The sequence below is a fragment of the Dendrobates tinctorius genome, unplaced genomic scaffold (assembly GCF_039654945.1).
Source record: "Dendrobates tinctorius isolate UK_male_01 unplaced genomic scaffold, ASM3965494v1 ptg000013l, whole genome shotgun sequence".
NCBI lineage: Eukaryota > Metazoa > Chordata > Amphibia > Anura > Dendrobatidae > Dendrobates > Dendrobates tinctorius.
This window is the reverse complement of record NW_027361681.1, coordinates 15,938,636-15,954,378: the sequence shown is the minus strand read 5'-3', so window position 1 is coordinate 15,954,378 and position 15,743 is coordinate 15,938,636. Positions and strand designations below refer to the sequence as shown.

Sequence of the window (15,743 nt, the reverse complement as noted above, 5' to 3'; positions counted from 1 at the left end):
GCCCTGGGTGTGAGGGCGTCCCATTTTTGGCGTCACGAACAGGCTAACGAGACCCGACGCCATCGGGTTCTGTGTGCCTAAGACTTAAAACATTTGGAAATGTGCAGAAGGCCCAATTTAATAGACTGTGAAATGAATGTTAAAAATGGCTGCTGGTGCGGTGAGGAAGGGCGTGACAATATGGGTGGTCCTAAGAAAAGAGCGCGGACTGTCCTGGTCCTCCCCTGTCTGAACTTCTATGCGACAGCAACATGGCCCCCCCCCCCCCCCGAGGGGTTCGTATACTGGCTTGGTATGGAGGAGTAGGAAAAAGACACCGCCCCCAGAAGGAGGAGCGGAAGCCAGTGGCGGGAAAAGAGCCCAGGAAGGAGGAAGAACACCAGAACGCCATATTGGAAGGAGAAGAAAGGAGGCCTGAAGAGCGAAGGGAGGTTGAGCTGAATCTCCCAGGTGCAGCAACTGAAGGCTCCGATCTGGCTTCCACAATGAACCGCTGGCAGCTGGAGGAGGAAATAGCCCAGCTGACAACCCGTCTGCGACTGAGGCAGGAGGCCTTACGAAAGTTGAGCAGGCAGCACGCCCAGGAGGGGCCTACACCACCGGCAACCCCGGACCCGGTACTTTCACCGACGGTACCTGCCACTGCTGCACCGGACTATCCTCAGGCAGCGCAAGTTTAAACCTCCACGCTGTCTATACGGCTGGTTGCGGCCTGTCCGGAAGAGTCACCGGAGACCCCGGGAGCTGAAGCCGTGCTCCCGCCTGGACCTGATGCGGCTGCGCAGGTCCCACCGGAAGCCCCTGCGGACCCAGAGCCACCATTTGCTCCACCGCCGCCGCCACCCGAACAAGCCACTCCTGTGGACACCCCTGCAGCTGCCCACCATCTCAGGCCTGCACCGGAACACCGCTAGGAGGCCCCAGGTACGTTTGCTGTCCCTGCATCTGGGAAGGCCCTGGGGTGTACGCCCGTAGCAGCGTCAGGACAGGTCGTGCTGGACCTTGTCTGGGACCGGGACACTGAACCCTGGGAGGAAACACCCGAACCCCCGGCAGTGGCACCCTTGTCCACAGTGGGTAGAGGCAGGTCACGGGTGGAGGAAGAGAAGGAAGAGCCTTATTATCAACAGACCCTCCGCCAACTGGCAGCAGAGCAGAGGGAGAGGGAGCAGCGGAGCCTGGCAGTGCTAGGTCCTGATCTGGACCGGAAGGAGAAGGTCCGTGCTGGTCACTACGGTCCCCGGGACTCAGCTGGATGGGGACAGGTTCTAAATGTGAACCAGGAAAGAGGATTCGGGTTCATTGCAGACCCCAAAAGAATTAGTGACCTTTTCTTTAACCGGCGGGACGTAGAATCACACCTGAGGAAGGGACACCCTGCTAGAGATCTGCAGCCAGGGGAGTACGTGACCTTCACCCGGCATGAGGGGTTAAGAGGATGGTATGCCATGAACAATCGCCGCATACCTGAAGAATTGCTAGCAACTTATAAAAAGGAGAAGGCGTATGTACCCCCAGCAGGAACACTCCCTGCAGTGGTGATCACCCCTGCAAAAGTACCCCAGGCAGCAATCCACCCAGCTGCCACCACCTTGTCCTATGTCAATCCGTCTGCAGGAAGAAGATGTCAAGAAATTCTTCCGTGGAAGCAGCAGCCAAGAAAACCAGCTTCCAGTACCCCAGGAGGGGACCCCTGTGAAGGGTTAAAACTAAAGTCAAAGCTGAAGTTTCGTTTTGTCCATTCTCTGAAGGTTTTATTTCTTCATTTTTGTTGCTGTAAGATAAATTTTTGCAATTTACACCCCCAATAAAGAAACATTCCATTGACTCTTGTTACCCAGGAGGGTATTTGCACCGTTGTGCCTTATTTGTTTATCATGGTTCTTTTTCTGTTTTCCAGTTTTATTGCCCAGTTGCATTGGCAGCATATTTTTCATAATTGAACTGTGGAGATCATGAACACTGAGCGATTCGGACTGTGTTTGTAAATAGTTTGCACCTCTTTAGGTGCCCTTTCTTGGTCTTACATAGACCTTTTTGAAGATAAAGACTACCTCACCTGGAGCATATCTCCAATCAAAGGACACTGCAAGAGATCCCGGCTGGGAGCGGTGTCCAGCACTTACAAGAATTATTGAAGTTTTTGATGTGAAGTATTTGATAATGTGTCTTATGAAAGTATTAATAGATAGAAAACAGCTTTTATGAAGAATGTAGTTAGTCACAGTATCTTTTATAGGAATGTTTTAATAAAGAGATAAGAAATGAGAATAAAGATTTGAAAGATGTAGGTGATGAACCAGGCATCAGAGGTTATCACTTAAGGTTAATGATGGAAAGTAGAAGATATGATGAAGAAGTGTGTTGATGCAGAATACTTGAAGTGGTAGTGAGTTATAGCCAAAAGCACTTTTTGAATTAGGACTTTAGATAGTTAATTAAGAATTGTTTGCAACGCTCAAGAATGATTAATCGCCACTCATATTGAGAAGATTAGATAAGAACTGTTTACTAAGCATTGCAAAAAAATTTTGTACGTTCCTGTATTTGTCAACTTTTGTTTGCCTTGCAGCCCGCGGACGTGCTGTGCTTAACGGGGGGGTATGTGGCACCCCTGAGGCTCAGTCGCCACAGAGGTACTGCACCGCCTCCTGAGGTGTGGTATCCCACCATCCAGGTAAGGTGGAGACTCCTGACCATGCTCCAACACCTGCACCCCACACAACAAACTAGTGTAGCAAAGCACCTTCGGCGGCTCCCTGCTTGGAGTATAACAAAGCACCCATTGGTGGCTCCCTGCTTGGAGCATGAAAGGTGCTGGGAGGTGGGTGGAGTTAGATTACATTACAAGGAGCGGGAAGAGTTTAGAACAGTCAGTTGGTTAGAGAGTTGGAGAGAAGAAGATCCCTGGAGAGAGGGATAGATGGATGGAAGTGCTGCAGCAGATCCCAGTGACCTGGGTCTGCTGGCACGGGAAAGGAAGAGAGAGAACAACATAGACTGAAAGCCTGATTCTCCATAGAAAGAAAGACTAGTACGGAACGTGAGGAGTAAAAGGGAACAGAGGACGTGGGTTAGAAGAGAACCCTTCCTAGAAGTTCCAAGCGCAAGGCCGGGGCCCGGTCCCCGAGGTTGTATGGATACTAATGGTCCTGCAGCAGACACCGGAGGAATAGAAGTAGTGACCACTTTATTCCCACACAAGACTTGGGGGCACAGCAGCAACTGGATAGTGAGTCGGGACTTAGTAGCAATAAGTCCCCGAAGCAGGCTACAGCTGTCTGCCGTACAAGTAGAGTTCATAAGAACATCGGACAGGAGGAACTCCAGTGTAACTCAGTACTAGGAGTACTTCATTTAAAGGCGCTATAAGAGGAGACGTTCAGAAAGGCACATGTTGGCGGAGAGTTGGAAAGGAGTATTCCATCTGGCCTGGAGGTAGACTGAGTCCCTGACCCGGAGGACACGGCACGGAGGCAGGCACCTGTTTGTACAACAGACTGTGAGTAAAGCTTTGGAACTACACGCCCTGGTGTCCTCCACTTATTCCTGCGCCAACCTGCCCAGCACTGCTACATCACTTGCGCCTGACACTACACCATGTGTCACTTCATCTACTCTGCCCTGGGACTACACCCTGCCTGTGGAGGGCTACAACATCATTGCTGCACCACACCATCTGTCCCAGAGGATCTGTCTGCAGCGTCGGCTTACATCTTCATTGCCGAACACCACAGGTGGCGTCACGACTTACACATTGACACTGAACATTTACAGTGGGCGCCCAGGGCCAAGGGCTGGGTTCCAGCTACGGTGACATCTCCCACTGGGGACCATCGGGCCCGGTACCGAGTACCCCACTGCCCTGGGTGTGAGGGCGTCCCATATATGTCACAGGGATGGATGCTCCCTGCGATGTAACCCAGAGTATTTTGTCTTTAGTGCGCATGAGCACTAATATGTCCTTTAGTGCACCTGGGTCTGGGTTGCGGGTAGCTAAGAGAGATGGGAGGGTCTGGCTACCCATATTACCTCACCTCTGGGTGAGGTTGCTCACTGTACCCATGTTTTCCTTCAGGACCTGCAGGTGTTTGAGGACCTGCAGTGACCAGCCCATGTGATCCATACCTCACTTGTGGGTGTGGTTACAAGCTATGTAATCGAGGTGTGTTTAGCACATGGGAGTGAGTGTTTGGGAGTCTGCCAGTGTGGACAGACTTCCATGTGTCCAGGCTGGACATTACAGAGGGGTCTGTGTCTTGAGAGGGAGAAGCCTTCCTGTGTCTGTGGCTCCAGATAGAGCCTGATTGCTGGACATTGCACAGCCTGTGTACCCACAGGCCTGACAGAGCAGAGCTCTTCTACGGACATTGATGCGGTGTCTGCCTGATGTAAAGACTGTTTACCTTTTTGTTGATGACGTAATGGTTTATGAAGCAAAAAAACCCACATGGACATTGAAGAGAATGTGCCTCCTGTTTCCTCCTACACACGTGAGTACAATCCTTACAATATTTATATTTCATACAGAGGTAGATAGCAGAATAGCCGATAATTCAATTGTCGGCTTCTGTAAAATCATTACAGAACCTGACAGTATATGAGACATGGCTTACATACAGTAAACCATTGCATATATTAGATTTATATATGTCCCTCACTAATAATGTTAGTAGTGCGTGTGTGTAAAATTTTGGAGCTGTAGGTGTTAAAGGATTAATTCACCGAAAAACTTGCATGGGCTCCTGCGCAATTTCCTCCGCCAGAGAGGGCAAGCCAGTGACTGAGGGCAGAAATTAATAACCTAGAGAGGGACCGTTGTTTTTGAGCCCCCCTGGCTTTAAAAAATTGCAACCAGCCACCCCAGGCTGCTCTGTAAGCTGTGCCAATTCTGGCACTTACCCTCTCTCTTCCCATTGCCCTGTAGAGGGTGGTATATGGAGTAATAAGGGGTTAATGTCACCTTTCTAATGCGACCGCCCCGGCTGTAAACCACGGAGGAATGAATGAAAAGCTGCCTGCACAGCCTCCCCGCCTGACTGGAGATGAACTGATTAGCGTGGGAAAGTTTCTGAACATTTTCCCAAGCTCTCATTTCACCACGAGTTGGGCAGGGAGTCAGCACAGCCTAAGTGATGTCAGCGGTAGTCAATGAGGCTGCACAGACTCCCCACCTGACTCACCTGCACATAATATAATACGGGCAAGAAAAAAACGGATGATGGGAGCTTCCCCATAGATTAACATTGGTCCGAGTGCTATGCGATTTTTTTCTCGCATAGCACTCGTCTATTTCTCTCCAGTGTGACTTCGGCCTTATAGTAGTTATATTCTTGCCCATAGGGGCAATATTATAGTAGTGATGTTCTTGTACATAGGGGCAGTATTATAGTAGTTATATTCTTGTACATAGGGGCAGTATTATAGTAGTTATATTCTTGTACATAGGGGCAGTATTATAGTAGTTATATTCTTGTACATAGGAGCAGCATTATAGTAGTTGTATTCTTGTACATAGGGGGCCGTATTATAGTAGTTGTATTCTTGTACATAGGGGGCAGTATTATAGTAGTTATATTCTTGTACATAGGGGCAGTATTATAGTAGTTATATTCTTGTATATAATAGCAGCATTATAGTACTTATATTCTTGTACATAGGGGCAGCATTAAAGTAGTTGTATTCTTGTACATAGGGGGCCGTATTATAGTAGTTGTATTCTTGTACATAGGGGGCAGTATTATAGTAGTTATATTCTTGTACATAGGGGGCAGTATTATAGTAGTTGTATTCTTGTACATAGGGGGCAGTATTATAGTAGTCATATTCTTGTACATAGGGGGCAGTATTCTAGTAGTTATATTCTTGTACATAGGAGCAGCATTATAGTGTTGTGGATGGATTTACTTTTGATTTGGGTAGATTTACCCCTGTGCATACTGTGGCCTGTCCTAATTAGACAGAGTCTTATTGAGCGCTCAAAGAAGGAAAGACGCCAGACTTGGTTGGCAGCAATACCTCCCAGCAAAACTCTGGAAGTTTATTAAATATACTTGGTTTTATCAGTTGTACAGAAAAGGAGTGACTACTCATTAACATAGAGGCTTTACGTCTTAGCTAATTGGTCAGTTTTAATGCATAAACATATATGGGCGTCGACCTAAGGTGACTTAAGCGTCAGATGATATACTGCTCTTTGTCTTACAATGTCAGCAATGTTCTGATATCGGCTGGCACATCTGGCCTAAACTTCCTCTTTCTATGTCTGGGACAAATATCACAAGACAATGCTATCATAAAATACCATCTGCTCCCCAGACTATAGGGGGTTTTACACTAAGCGATATCGCTAGCAATATCGCTAAAACGTCACTGGTTTTGTGACGTTATAGCGATATTGCTAGCGATATCGCTATGTGTGATACTTACCAACGACCGGCTCCCCCGCTGTCCATCGCTGATCGCGCGAGAATGTCCGGCTCCATTTCTCGTCGTCAGCTTCCTGCTGAGACGACGAGCGACGCGTGGAGGCGGGCGGGAGGACGTCTTCATCGCTGTGTGTGAAAGGTGAGTATCGTGCGCTGCGTCGCTGCTGCATCGCTGTGAGATCTTTCTGTATGAAAGCTCACTAGCGATCATTTAGCGATGCACCAGCGATCTTGACCGGGTCGGATCGCTGGTCGGATCGCTGGTGCATCGCTAAATGTAAAAGGGCCTTATCTCATGGGGGGGCAGTAGGTCATTTCCACCAACTAGTTACAAGGTTCAAACTGTGAATATGTATCTGTGTGCATATAAGAATATATAAGAGTACATGAGTATATAGCAGTATATAGCCTATAGCAGGCAAGTGAGATCTATATGAAATACATATACATATATATTTCCATAACAATAGTAGTTATATTCTTGTACATAGGGGCAGTATTATAGTAGTTATATTCTTATAGATAGGGGGCAGTATTATAATAGTTATATTCTTGTACAAAGGAGGCAGTATTATAGTAGTTATATTCTTGTACATAGGGGGCAGTATTATAGTAACTATATTCTTGTACATATGGGGCAGTATTATCACAGCTATATTCGTACATAGGGGGCAGTATTATAGTAGTTATATTCTTATACATAGGAGCAGTATTATAGTAGTTATATTCTTGTACATAGGAGCAGTATTATAGCAGTTATACTCTTGTACAAAGGGGCAGTATTATAGTAGCTATATTCTTGTACATAGGAGCAGTATTATAGTAGTTATATTCTAGTACATAGGGGCAGTATTATAGTAGTTATATTCTTGTACATAGGAGCAGTATTATAGTAGTTATATTCTTGTACATAGGGGGCAGTATTATAGTAGTTATATTCTTGTACATAGGGGCAGTATGATAGTAGTTATACTCTTGTACAAAGGGGCAGTATTATAGTAGCTATATTCTTGTACATAGGAGCAGTATTATAGTAGTTATATTCTTGTACATAGGGGGCAGTATTATAGTAGTTATATTCTTGTACATAGATTTACTATTTCACTGTTGATGGAGTGTTAAGATTTAGACTTTGATGTTATCAAGTTTCAATACTTGATTCCGATCACTACTAAAGAGACTTGCTCCCCTGAAGCCTCACATTTCAGACAGGTTATTGCAGCTTTGTATGGGTGGCTGAGCCATCCTATATAGATTAAGCCCTATTATTTGCAGGCATGTATCAGATATTCTGATTTATTCCTTCTCGACTTCTGGTACACAACACAATTTATAATGTCCTGATCACAGTTCACAGCTAACGTGGATACTATGATCCTTCCCCTTTATTATGGTCACGATCATGACATCTGGGCCAGTCTCCCACAAGTCAGAAGAGCTTGCACAATGCCTATACAAGGAAGGGAGCTCCATCATTAGTGAATATTTGATATCTGTGGAGTTGAGTAATATATAATATTTCTACATCTTGAACTTAACGAGCTGACGATGAAGCAAGAAATCTGCACAAAGCTGTGTCTGTTCTCCCTGTGGACAGGGAGAGCAGACATATTAAATACTTTTTTTTAATTTAGGTTGAATAGATGTCTGATCAGTGGACCTCTGACTTCCAGGAATGGGGGGGGGGGCAAGTACCCCCGTTGCATTTTCACAACTCAGAGAAATAGGAATGGAAATTTTGAGTGGGTCTATTATAATCTATAGGAGTTAACAGAAACAACTGACTTGGTTATCCATAGTCTACACACTACAGCCCAAATTTTCTTTCTGTCTTATTAAAAGTTCTGTGCTGCTCTACTCTCATGCTTTACACTGCAGCTCTGCTCAGTTATTGCATAGTAATAATCATTGATGCAAGCTTAGATGTACTGCAGTTGAAAATTTAGCAACAGAATAGAGCATGTTAAAAAGAAAAAGATAAGAAATTGGTACGATCCATGCAACCCAATATTAGTTGTGATCAGCTCGGATGTATAAATCGTATTCCCGTATAGGATGGTGGTGGGTGGGAACAGCTGGATTATTCCCTTCTGTACGAGGCTTCGAGTTTGGTGATTCGAGATACATACGACACCTCTGTGAAAGGTGGACGCAAATAATCATCTCTAGCTGCTCACAAACAACACTCTTCTAGGGCTATTCATAAAAAATGGTAAATGGCTGCTATCGTCATGACAACAGGAGAATAGCCTGTAATCAGCCCATATGGGAATAAAAGAAAAATCTATTGTTCTGACCTAAAAAAACAGAAACGCATATGTCCTGAAATGCTGGCCTGTGATAGGCCGAGAGCTCATCATGTGACCAACTAGTGGGAATTATTATCACACTCACGGAAAACCAAAGAGAACAAATTGTAGAGACGCTTGAGCCGAAGGTACAGACGCACCTGACAAACGCTGCGCCATGTAGTTACCGCTATTATCAGCGTCCTGTAACCTCAGAACCGTCTGCATGTGCTCTGTAAAACGTCTTCCTCCCATAGAATTTATTAAAGGATATTTATTGGGGCTTTCCTGGGCGGAGAAGAAAAGTCTGCAGTCACTCTATGTGATGAAAGTGCGGTACGAGATTTGTTCTCCTGAGAGAAGAGGAAGATAATTTAGTCAGCACGTGAACTCAACTAAACAAATCGTATACCTGCGGTCACATGACTGCCGCTCACACACTGGATATAGGGGCATTGTGACAGTAAGCGCATTACACACGGCCACGATTCCGCAGTCTATACTGGTACAGAGGGATGCAGACTTTTATTCTCAGTCCGGAATACCCCTTTAAAGAAAAGAACAGTCTGTGATATCTAAAGGGATATTCCAGATCAATTCATTTCCATATCAGGAGAGAGCGTGACGGTGACGTGTAAGTGTAAGACCCCTCTGTCGGTCTCTCTATAGTGTAAGGTCCCTCTGCCCGTCTCTCTATAGTGTAAGGTCCCTCTGCCCGTCTCTCTATAGTGTAAGGTCCCTTTGCCCGTCTCTCTATAGTGTAAGGTCCCTTTGCCCGTCTCTCTATAGTGTAAAGCCCTTCTGCCCATCTCTATAGTGTAAGGTCCCTCTTTCCATAGTGTAAAGCCTCTCTACCTGTCTCCCTATATTGTAAGGCCTCTCTGCCCGTCTCTCTATAGTATAAGGCCCCTCTTCCCTTCTCTCTATAGTATAAGGACACTCTGCCCATCTCTTTTTAGTGTAAGGCCAGTCTCTCTATAGTGTAAGGCCCCTCTGTCCATCTCTCTATAGTGTACGGCCCCTCTGCCCATCTCTTTATAGTGTAAGGCCCCTCTGCCCATCTCTTTTTAGTGTAAGGCCAGTCTCTCTATAGTGTAAGGCCCCTCTGTCCATCTCTCTATAGTGTACGGCCCCTCTGCCCATCTCTCTATAGTGCAAGGCCCCTCTACAGGTCTCTCTATACTGTAGTGTAAAAACCCTCTGCCAGTATTTCTATAGTGTAATGCCCCTCTTCCCCTCCCCCATGCTATTTTATCATCTATGTATAGATTTTTTCCATCTGCTGCTGATAATGAATTATTTCCACCCAGATCTGCAGATTTTTGCTGGAGGAGGAGCAGAGACATCGCTCATACGTATAATGCACAGAGAACGGCCAATGTGTCGATGCTGCTCAGCCAGTCCTTGTATCGTGTGCGGACGTCTGGAGCATCTCAAGGACTAAGTTAACAGTTGATCAGTTAATGCTCCTGATAGCCTTCCTGTAAACTCCAGTCTCTCCCATAATAAATGCTGCGCTCAACTTCTACACTTGCGGTTTTATTTATTGTCTTGGCCTTTGTCGTGATTTTATTACGAACAGTGGAGACAGAGGGGTCCTACAACACTTGGAACCAAATGTCGTATCGCATTGTGGGTCCTATAGCGCCTGGAGCTGAATGTCGTAGCAAATTGTAGGTCCTACAGTGTCTGAAGCTGAGTGTCATACTGCACTGTGGTTCCTATAGCGCCAGGAGCTGAGTGTCATACCGCATTGTGGGTCCTATAGCGCTAGGAGCCGAGTGTCATACCGCATTGTGGGTTCTATAGCGCCAGGAGGTGAGTGTCGTACCGCATTGTGGGTCATACATCGCCTGGAGCTAAGTGTCATACTGCATTGTGGGTCCTACAATAGCAACGTGGAGCTGAGAGTTGTACTGCATTGTGGGTCCTACAGTGCTTGGAGCTGAGAGTCGTACTGCATTGTGGCTCCTACAAAAGCAACAAGGAGCTGAGAGTAGTACTGCATTGTGAGGCTTACAATGCCTGGAGCTGAGTGTCGTACCACATTGTGGGTCCGACAATGCCTGGAGCCGAGTGACGTACCACACTGTGGGTCCCACAATGCCTGGAGCTGAAATGTCGTACCACACTGTGGGTCCTACAACGCCTGGAGCTGAGTGACGTACGACACTGTGGGTATTACAATGCCTGGAGCTGAATGTCGTACCACACTGTGGGTCCTACAACGCCTGGAGCTGAGTGACATATGACACTGTGGGTACTACAATGCCTGGAGCTGAATGTCGTACCACACTGTGGGTCCTACAACGCCTGGAGCTGAGTGACGTACCACACTGTGGGTCCTACAATGCCTGGAGCTGAATGTCGTACCACATTGTGGGTCCTACAAAGCCTGGAGCTGAGTGACGTACCATACTGTGGGTCCTACAACACCTGGAGCCGAGTGTCGTATCACATTGTGGGTCCTACAACGCCTGGAACTGAGTGACGTACCATACTGTGGGTCCTACAACACTTGGAGCTGAATGTCGTACCACATTGTGGGTCCTACAACACCTGGAACAGAGTGTCGTATCACATTGTGGGTCCTACAACACCTGGAGCTGAGTGTTGTACCACATTGTGGGTCCTACGACAGCAACATGGAGCGTAGTCGTACTGCATTGTGGGTCCTACAGCGCTTGGGGCTCAATGTCATACCGCATTGTGGTAAGTGTCAGACAGCCAGATCTGACACCATCTTGCTTAGTAAAATTAAATTATATTTAAATGGAGTTGGACATCACAAAACGACTGTTCAAAGAAGAGGAGCTGCTGGGTGCACCCCTGTTGTGGCTGAGCAGTAAAGTGCACTGTCCCCACCCGGACTCCTGTGCATAGTGTGCTGAAAGATGCTGCAACAGACTTATATGGGGAGAAAAAACGTGAACACGTATCTACCTGCAAAATGCCAAGGTGTCTGAAGTAAAAAAAAAAAAGCATAAAACTCTACAGCAAATGTGGAAAAAATGCATAAAAAACAGCAGCCAAAACTTTATCAGAGACGTCTGTTATTGTGGATTTCACTGCACACAAAAAAATGTGCACATTGGAACAGAGACTACTAATCATCCTGCTTCTTCTACATCAAACTGTTCCAAAACCTCCAATTCAGTAATTTTGGAAATAATGAACTCACTGTTGGCCTAGGGCCCCCCATGAAAAGCTACAATCACGGGGAATGGTATTATAATCATCTCCCCGGTGTTGGGAGGAGATACGGCTCTATCCTCCGATGCCGCTCCTCGTAGCTGCTTTCCATTGTAAGACATAAGTGTGTCGGACCTCCGCCATGTTATCTCCATAAATCCATAAGGTAATATGGCCATAAACTGTGTAAAGAGAACAGAGCTTTAAAGAGGTTGTGCCTCTCTTCACCTAATAACAGGGGACCCCCTCTGTGATCTCCATAGGCCACAACAGACAGTAACAGACGGATAATGTTATGTAGCAGACAAGCAATTTCCTCAGTCAGTCGGATCCACAGGGGAGAAGAGTGGAGCTATAAGTGGCCGAATTTACTAATTATTAATTGATGCAATCCAATAGCTCTAAACAAGCAACGAATTGCTAGATACATGATGGCGTATGGCAGATTGGTTATTACCTAGAGCAAAAATCTGCAAGAAGAGCAGAGTCTGATGGAGGATTACTGCCGAGGATGAGATCATGGGAGATAACAATACAATCTATAGGGATCGTACAACAGGTCTCTACACTGTATTATCTCAGTAACATCTGGGCTGGAGACTGGGTTCTATGGTGTATGACAGAGTGAGGGGTGCAGGGTCCCATCCTGGCGGACATAGTCAGAATAGGGTTCCTGTGTAAGAAAGTTTATGGACACTTTGCAGTCCAGTAGCTCATAATAATGCGTAATTCCATCTGTCAACTGTTGTGCCCAAGTACGGCTGCACAGATTGCACCAATGATATGTCCATCCCTGGGTCTCTTGTCCCATACTACTTCAGATCCCAGCATAGTAAAATGGTAAGTGACAATGCTCTCCTCAGCTCCTATCCTGGGGATCGGCAATTATTCTCTCTGAGATTACAGGACGGCACAACATCCCGATGGCAACAAGCCAGGAAGAATAATGGGTCAGCGCCCCAGAGGAGCAACACTACAATTCCCAGCAAAGCGCCAATTAGGGCTCCCAATATAGATTCCCTATCAGTATGTCTTTGGAACATGGGAGGAACCCGGAGGAAACCCACGCAAACATGGGGAGAACATACAAACTCCTTGCAGATGTCCTTGGTGGGATTTGAACCCAGGACCCCAGCCCTGCAATGCTAACCACTGAGCCACCGTGCCACCCTACAGCTGACATATCAATCTCAGCACACTGATATCTCCCTCTCAGCTTACGACTCATTTGTACAGTGTTGTTCTGACAGCAAGGATATTCTAGAATTGAGGTTATATGCCAATACAGTGTCGGATCATAGGTTTTTTGGCATCCCCACGTGTATCTGTATTATTGATCCTTAGAGTCTGTCAGATTGAGTCACTTTTTTTGGTTAGTAATACTGACGTTTATGCGCTGAAAATAGTGTTAGAAGTATGCGACCATATTGCTCTCCTTTTGTTCCCCTATGTGTCAGCATTAGAGTTGAGCGACTTTTGGTTTTTTAGGGTCGAGTTTCGTTTCGTGAAACCCGATTTTTCCAAAAGTCGGGTCGAGCAAGATCGGCCGATTAAAGGGAAAAGTCGGGGTCGTCCCGAAACACGAAACCCAATGTAAGTCAATGGGGAATAAAAGTCGGCAGTGAGAGGAGGACAGGAAACACACCTACTGTGCCCATTTGAATGCCAAAAGCATCAATTGTTCTTACTTAAGCTTGTCAACCTTAATTAACTTCATAATACAAGTTACGCAATGAAAAATGGGGGTTATTTGGCTAAAGTTGTGGGGGGGTAGGGCTGGCTCCAGGTTTTCATGTGCCCTGGGCGAAAGAGCGCCCCTTTAACACATACCACAACTCATCATGCTCCGATACGGCAGAGAAATAGCGATATAGTACAATGAAAAATACTTCACTTTTTACATCTCATGACGAGGCCCATCTATTTCTCCATACAGAATTATTGGTCCCATATAATGTTTGAAACAGTATATGATGAGCTCCACATAATGCTACAGTATATGTTGGTCCCCATGGATGAAGCTCCACTGTCTTATGGGCCCAAATAATGCTCCAAACATAATGGGCCCCATTTCTAATGCTCTAGTGTATAATGGGCCCTGTAAATGCTGCTCCAGTGTCTGATGTCCACCTTTGGAATGTTCCAGTGTATGGCGGGCCCCATCTATCATTCTCCAGAGTATAGTGCTCCCCAAAAATTGCTGTCCCAACATTGAAAACAATCAAATAAGTCTCCTCGCTAGGGAATCCCTGTACTAGTCTGGACTCCTCGTCGTCCCCATCTTCCATCTCACTGCACAGTATTTCAACCTTGCAAGTGCTGTGATCCTGAGCAAGCAGGGGGTGCCCACTCGTTGGCGACGGCACTGGCACAGGGCCCCTGATAGTACGGTGGTGTGTCTGATGGCGGGTGGGCCGAACCTGCACTTTCATCTGCAGCTTCCTCTTTGTCACCGTGTAAGATGGAACTGTATATGGGAAGGGTAACCTGAGTTTCATCAGGGTCAGATTCAGGCCGTGTAGCGTGCGAGGGGAATGTAGTGGTCTGGGTCAATGTACCAGCAGATTCATCGAGCAGTGGCTGGGCATCAGTGCACTTGTGTCGCCCCCAGGAGTACGGTCGCCACAGTGGCATTACCTTCCTCCTAGGGAGTGTGATGTCATGCTTGGGAGCAACGAACGATCTCTCTAGCAGGTTAACTGATTGGGCGGCGTTATTCCCACGAGTCATGACCCTCCAAACAGCGTTCATGAAGGCAAAGTGTTTGTTTTACGTGGGCAGTATGGTTGCAAAGCTGAACCTTAAAGGAATGTCCAGAAGGGCACCACCAGGAGTGGAGCCTACGGTTAAATTCGACTCCACCTGGTAAACCTCAACCATGCCAGCTACAGAAAAGATGCACACATTGCAAGCTTAATTCTGTTAACGAACGAGACTCCGTCATGCCCCGCGGTCCGAGTCCGGCTTACTAGAGGGACACGTGAGGCTCTGGCACATGAGATTGGCCAATAACTGGTGTGTCATGCCCTTACATGTCCGTGGCTGCATGTGCGCTACACTGAAAAGGCCAGCGTTTGTCGCTTACAGGTGCAGATAACCCGCTGAACAACGTTAGTGATGGGGATCACTGATTACAATTATTACCCGCGAACGATGATTTCCCAGTAAGTGCAGGTCAACCGCAGTTCCGGAATTAGGCCTAACCGTCATTCCTGAAAAAATGAAAAACTTACGTGTGCAAACCACAGGTGCTGTAGCTTGCTTAACAGCTCGCCAGCCATTCTCACGCCCAGTATGGATTACACGTGATTGTACAAAGGTGAGAAAGGGTACCGTATCCCCGGATAACATGTATGGATAGCGTACACATTCAAAATATATGTCTATACATCAGGAGGCAGGCTCAGACGGTGTTAGGCCCAGTATGGATTGCACGTGATTGCACAAAGGTGAGAAAGGGTACCGTATCCCCGGATAACATGTATGGATAGCGTACACATTCAAAATATATGTCTATACATCAGGAGGCAGGCTCAGACGGTGTCAGGCACAGTATGGATTTGACGGCCCAGACTACACAGCGGAGGAGCAGGGAGAGGTAAAGATTGCAAATGCTGGGGCCCTGCCCAAGCAAGGGGGGCCCACTCGTGGGCGTCGGTACTGGCACTGGGCCCCTCATAGTACGGCGGTGTGTCTGACAGCGGGTGTGCACCACCACCGTCAGAGACACTTGATTGCACTATGAGGGACCCTGTGCCAGTGCCCGCGCCCAAGAGTCGGCCTACCCACCTGTCCAGGGCAACGGCACTCGCACGGTGTCGTGCGCTAGGTGGTG

General features: G+C 46.9%; 2 long non-coding RNA genes across 2 annotated transcripts in view; one reads left to right on the top strand and one right to left on the bottom strand.

Moving 5' to 3' along the window:
- The window catches only part of LOC141069892 (uncharacterized), a 96,670-nt gene that overhangs the window by 25,353 nt on the left and 55,574 nt on the right, over positions 1-15,743 (bottom strand). The gene's annotated exons all lie outside the window — the stretch shown is intronic.
- LOC141067507 (uncharacterized) lies at positions 4,150-10,244 on the top strand. Its single transcript, XR_012226449.1, has 2 exons — positions 4,150-4,493; positions 10,027-10,244. It is a non-coding gene; the product is annotated as an uncharacterized lncRNA (long non-coding RNA).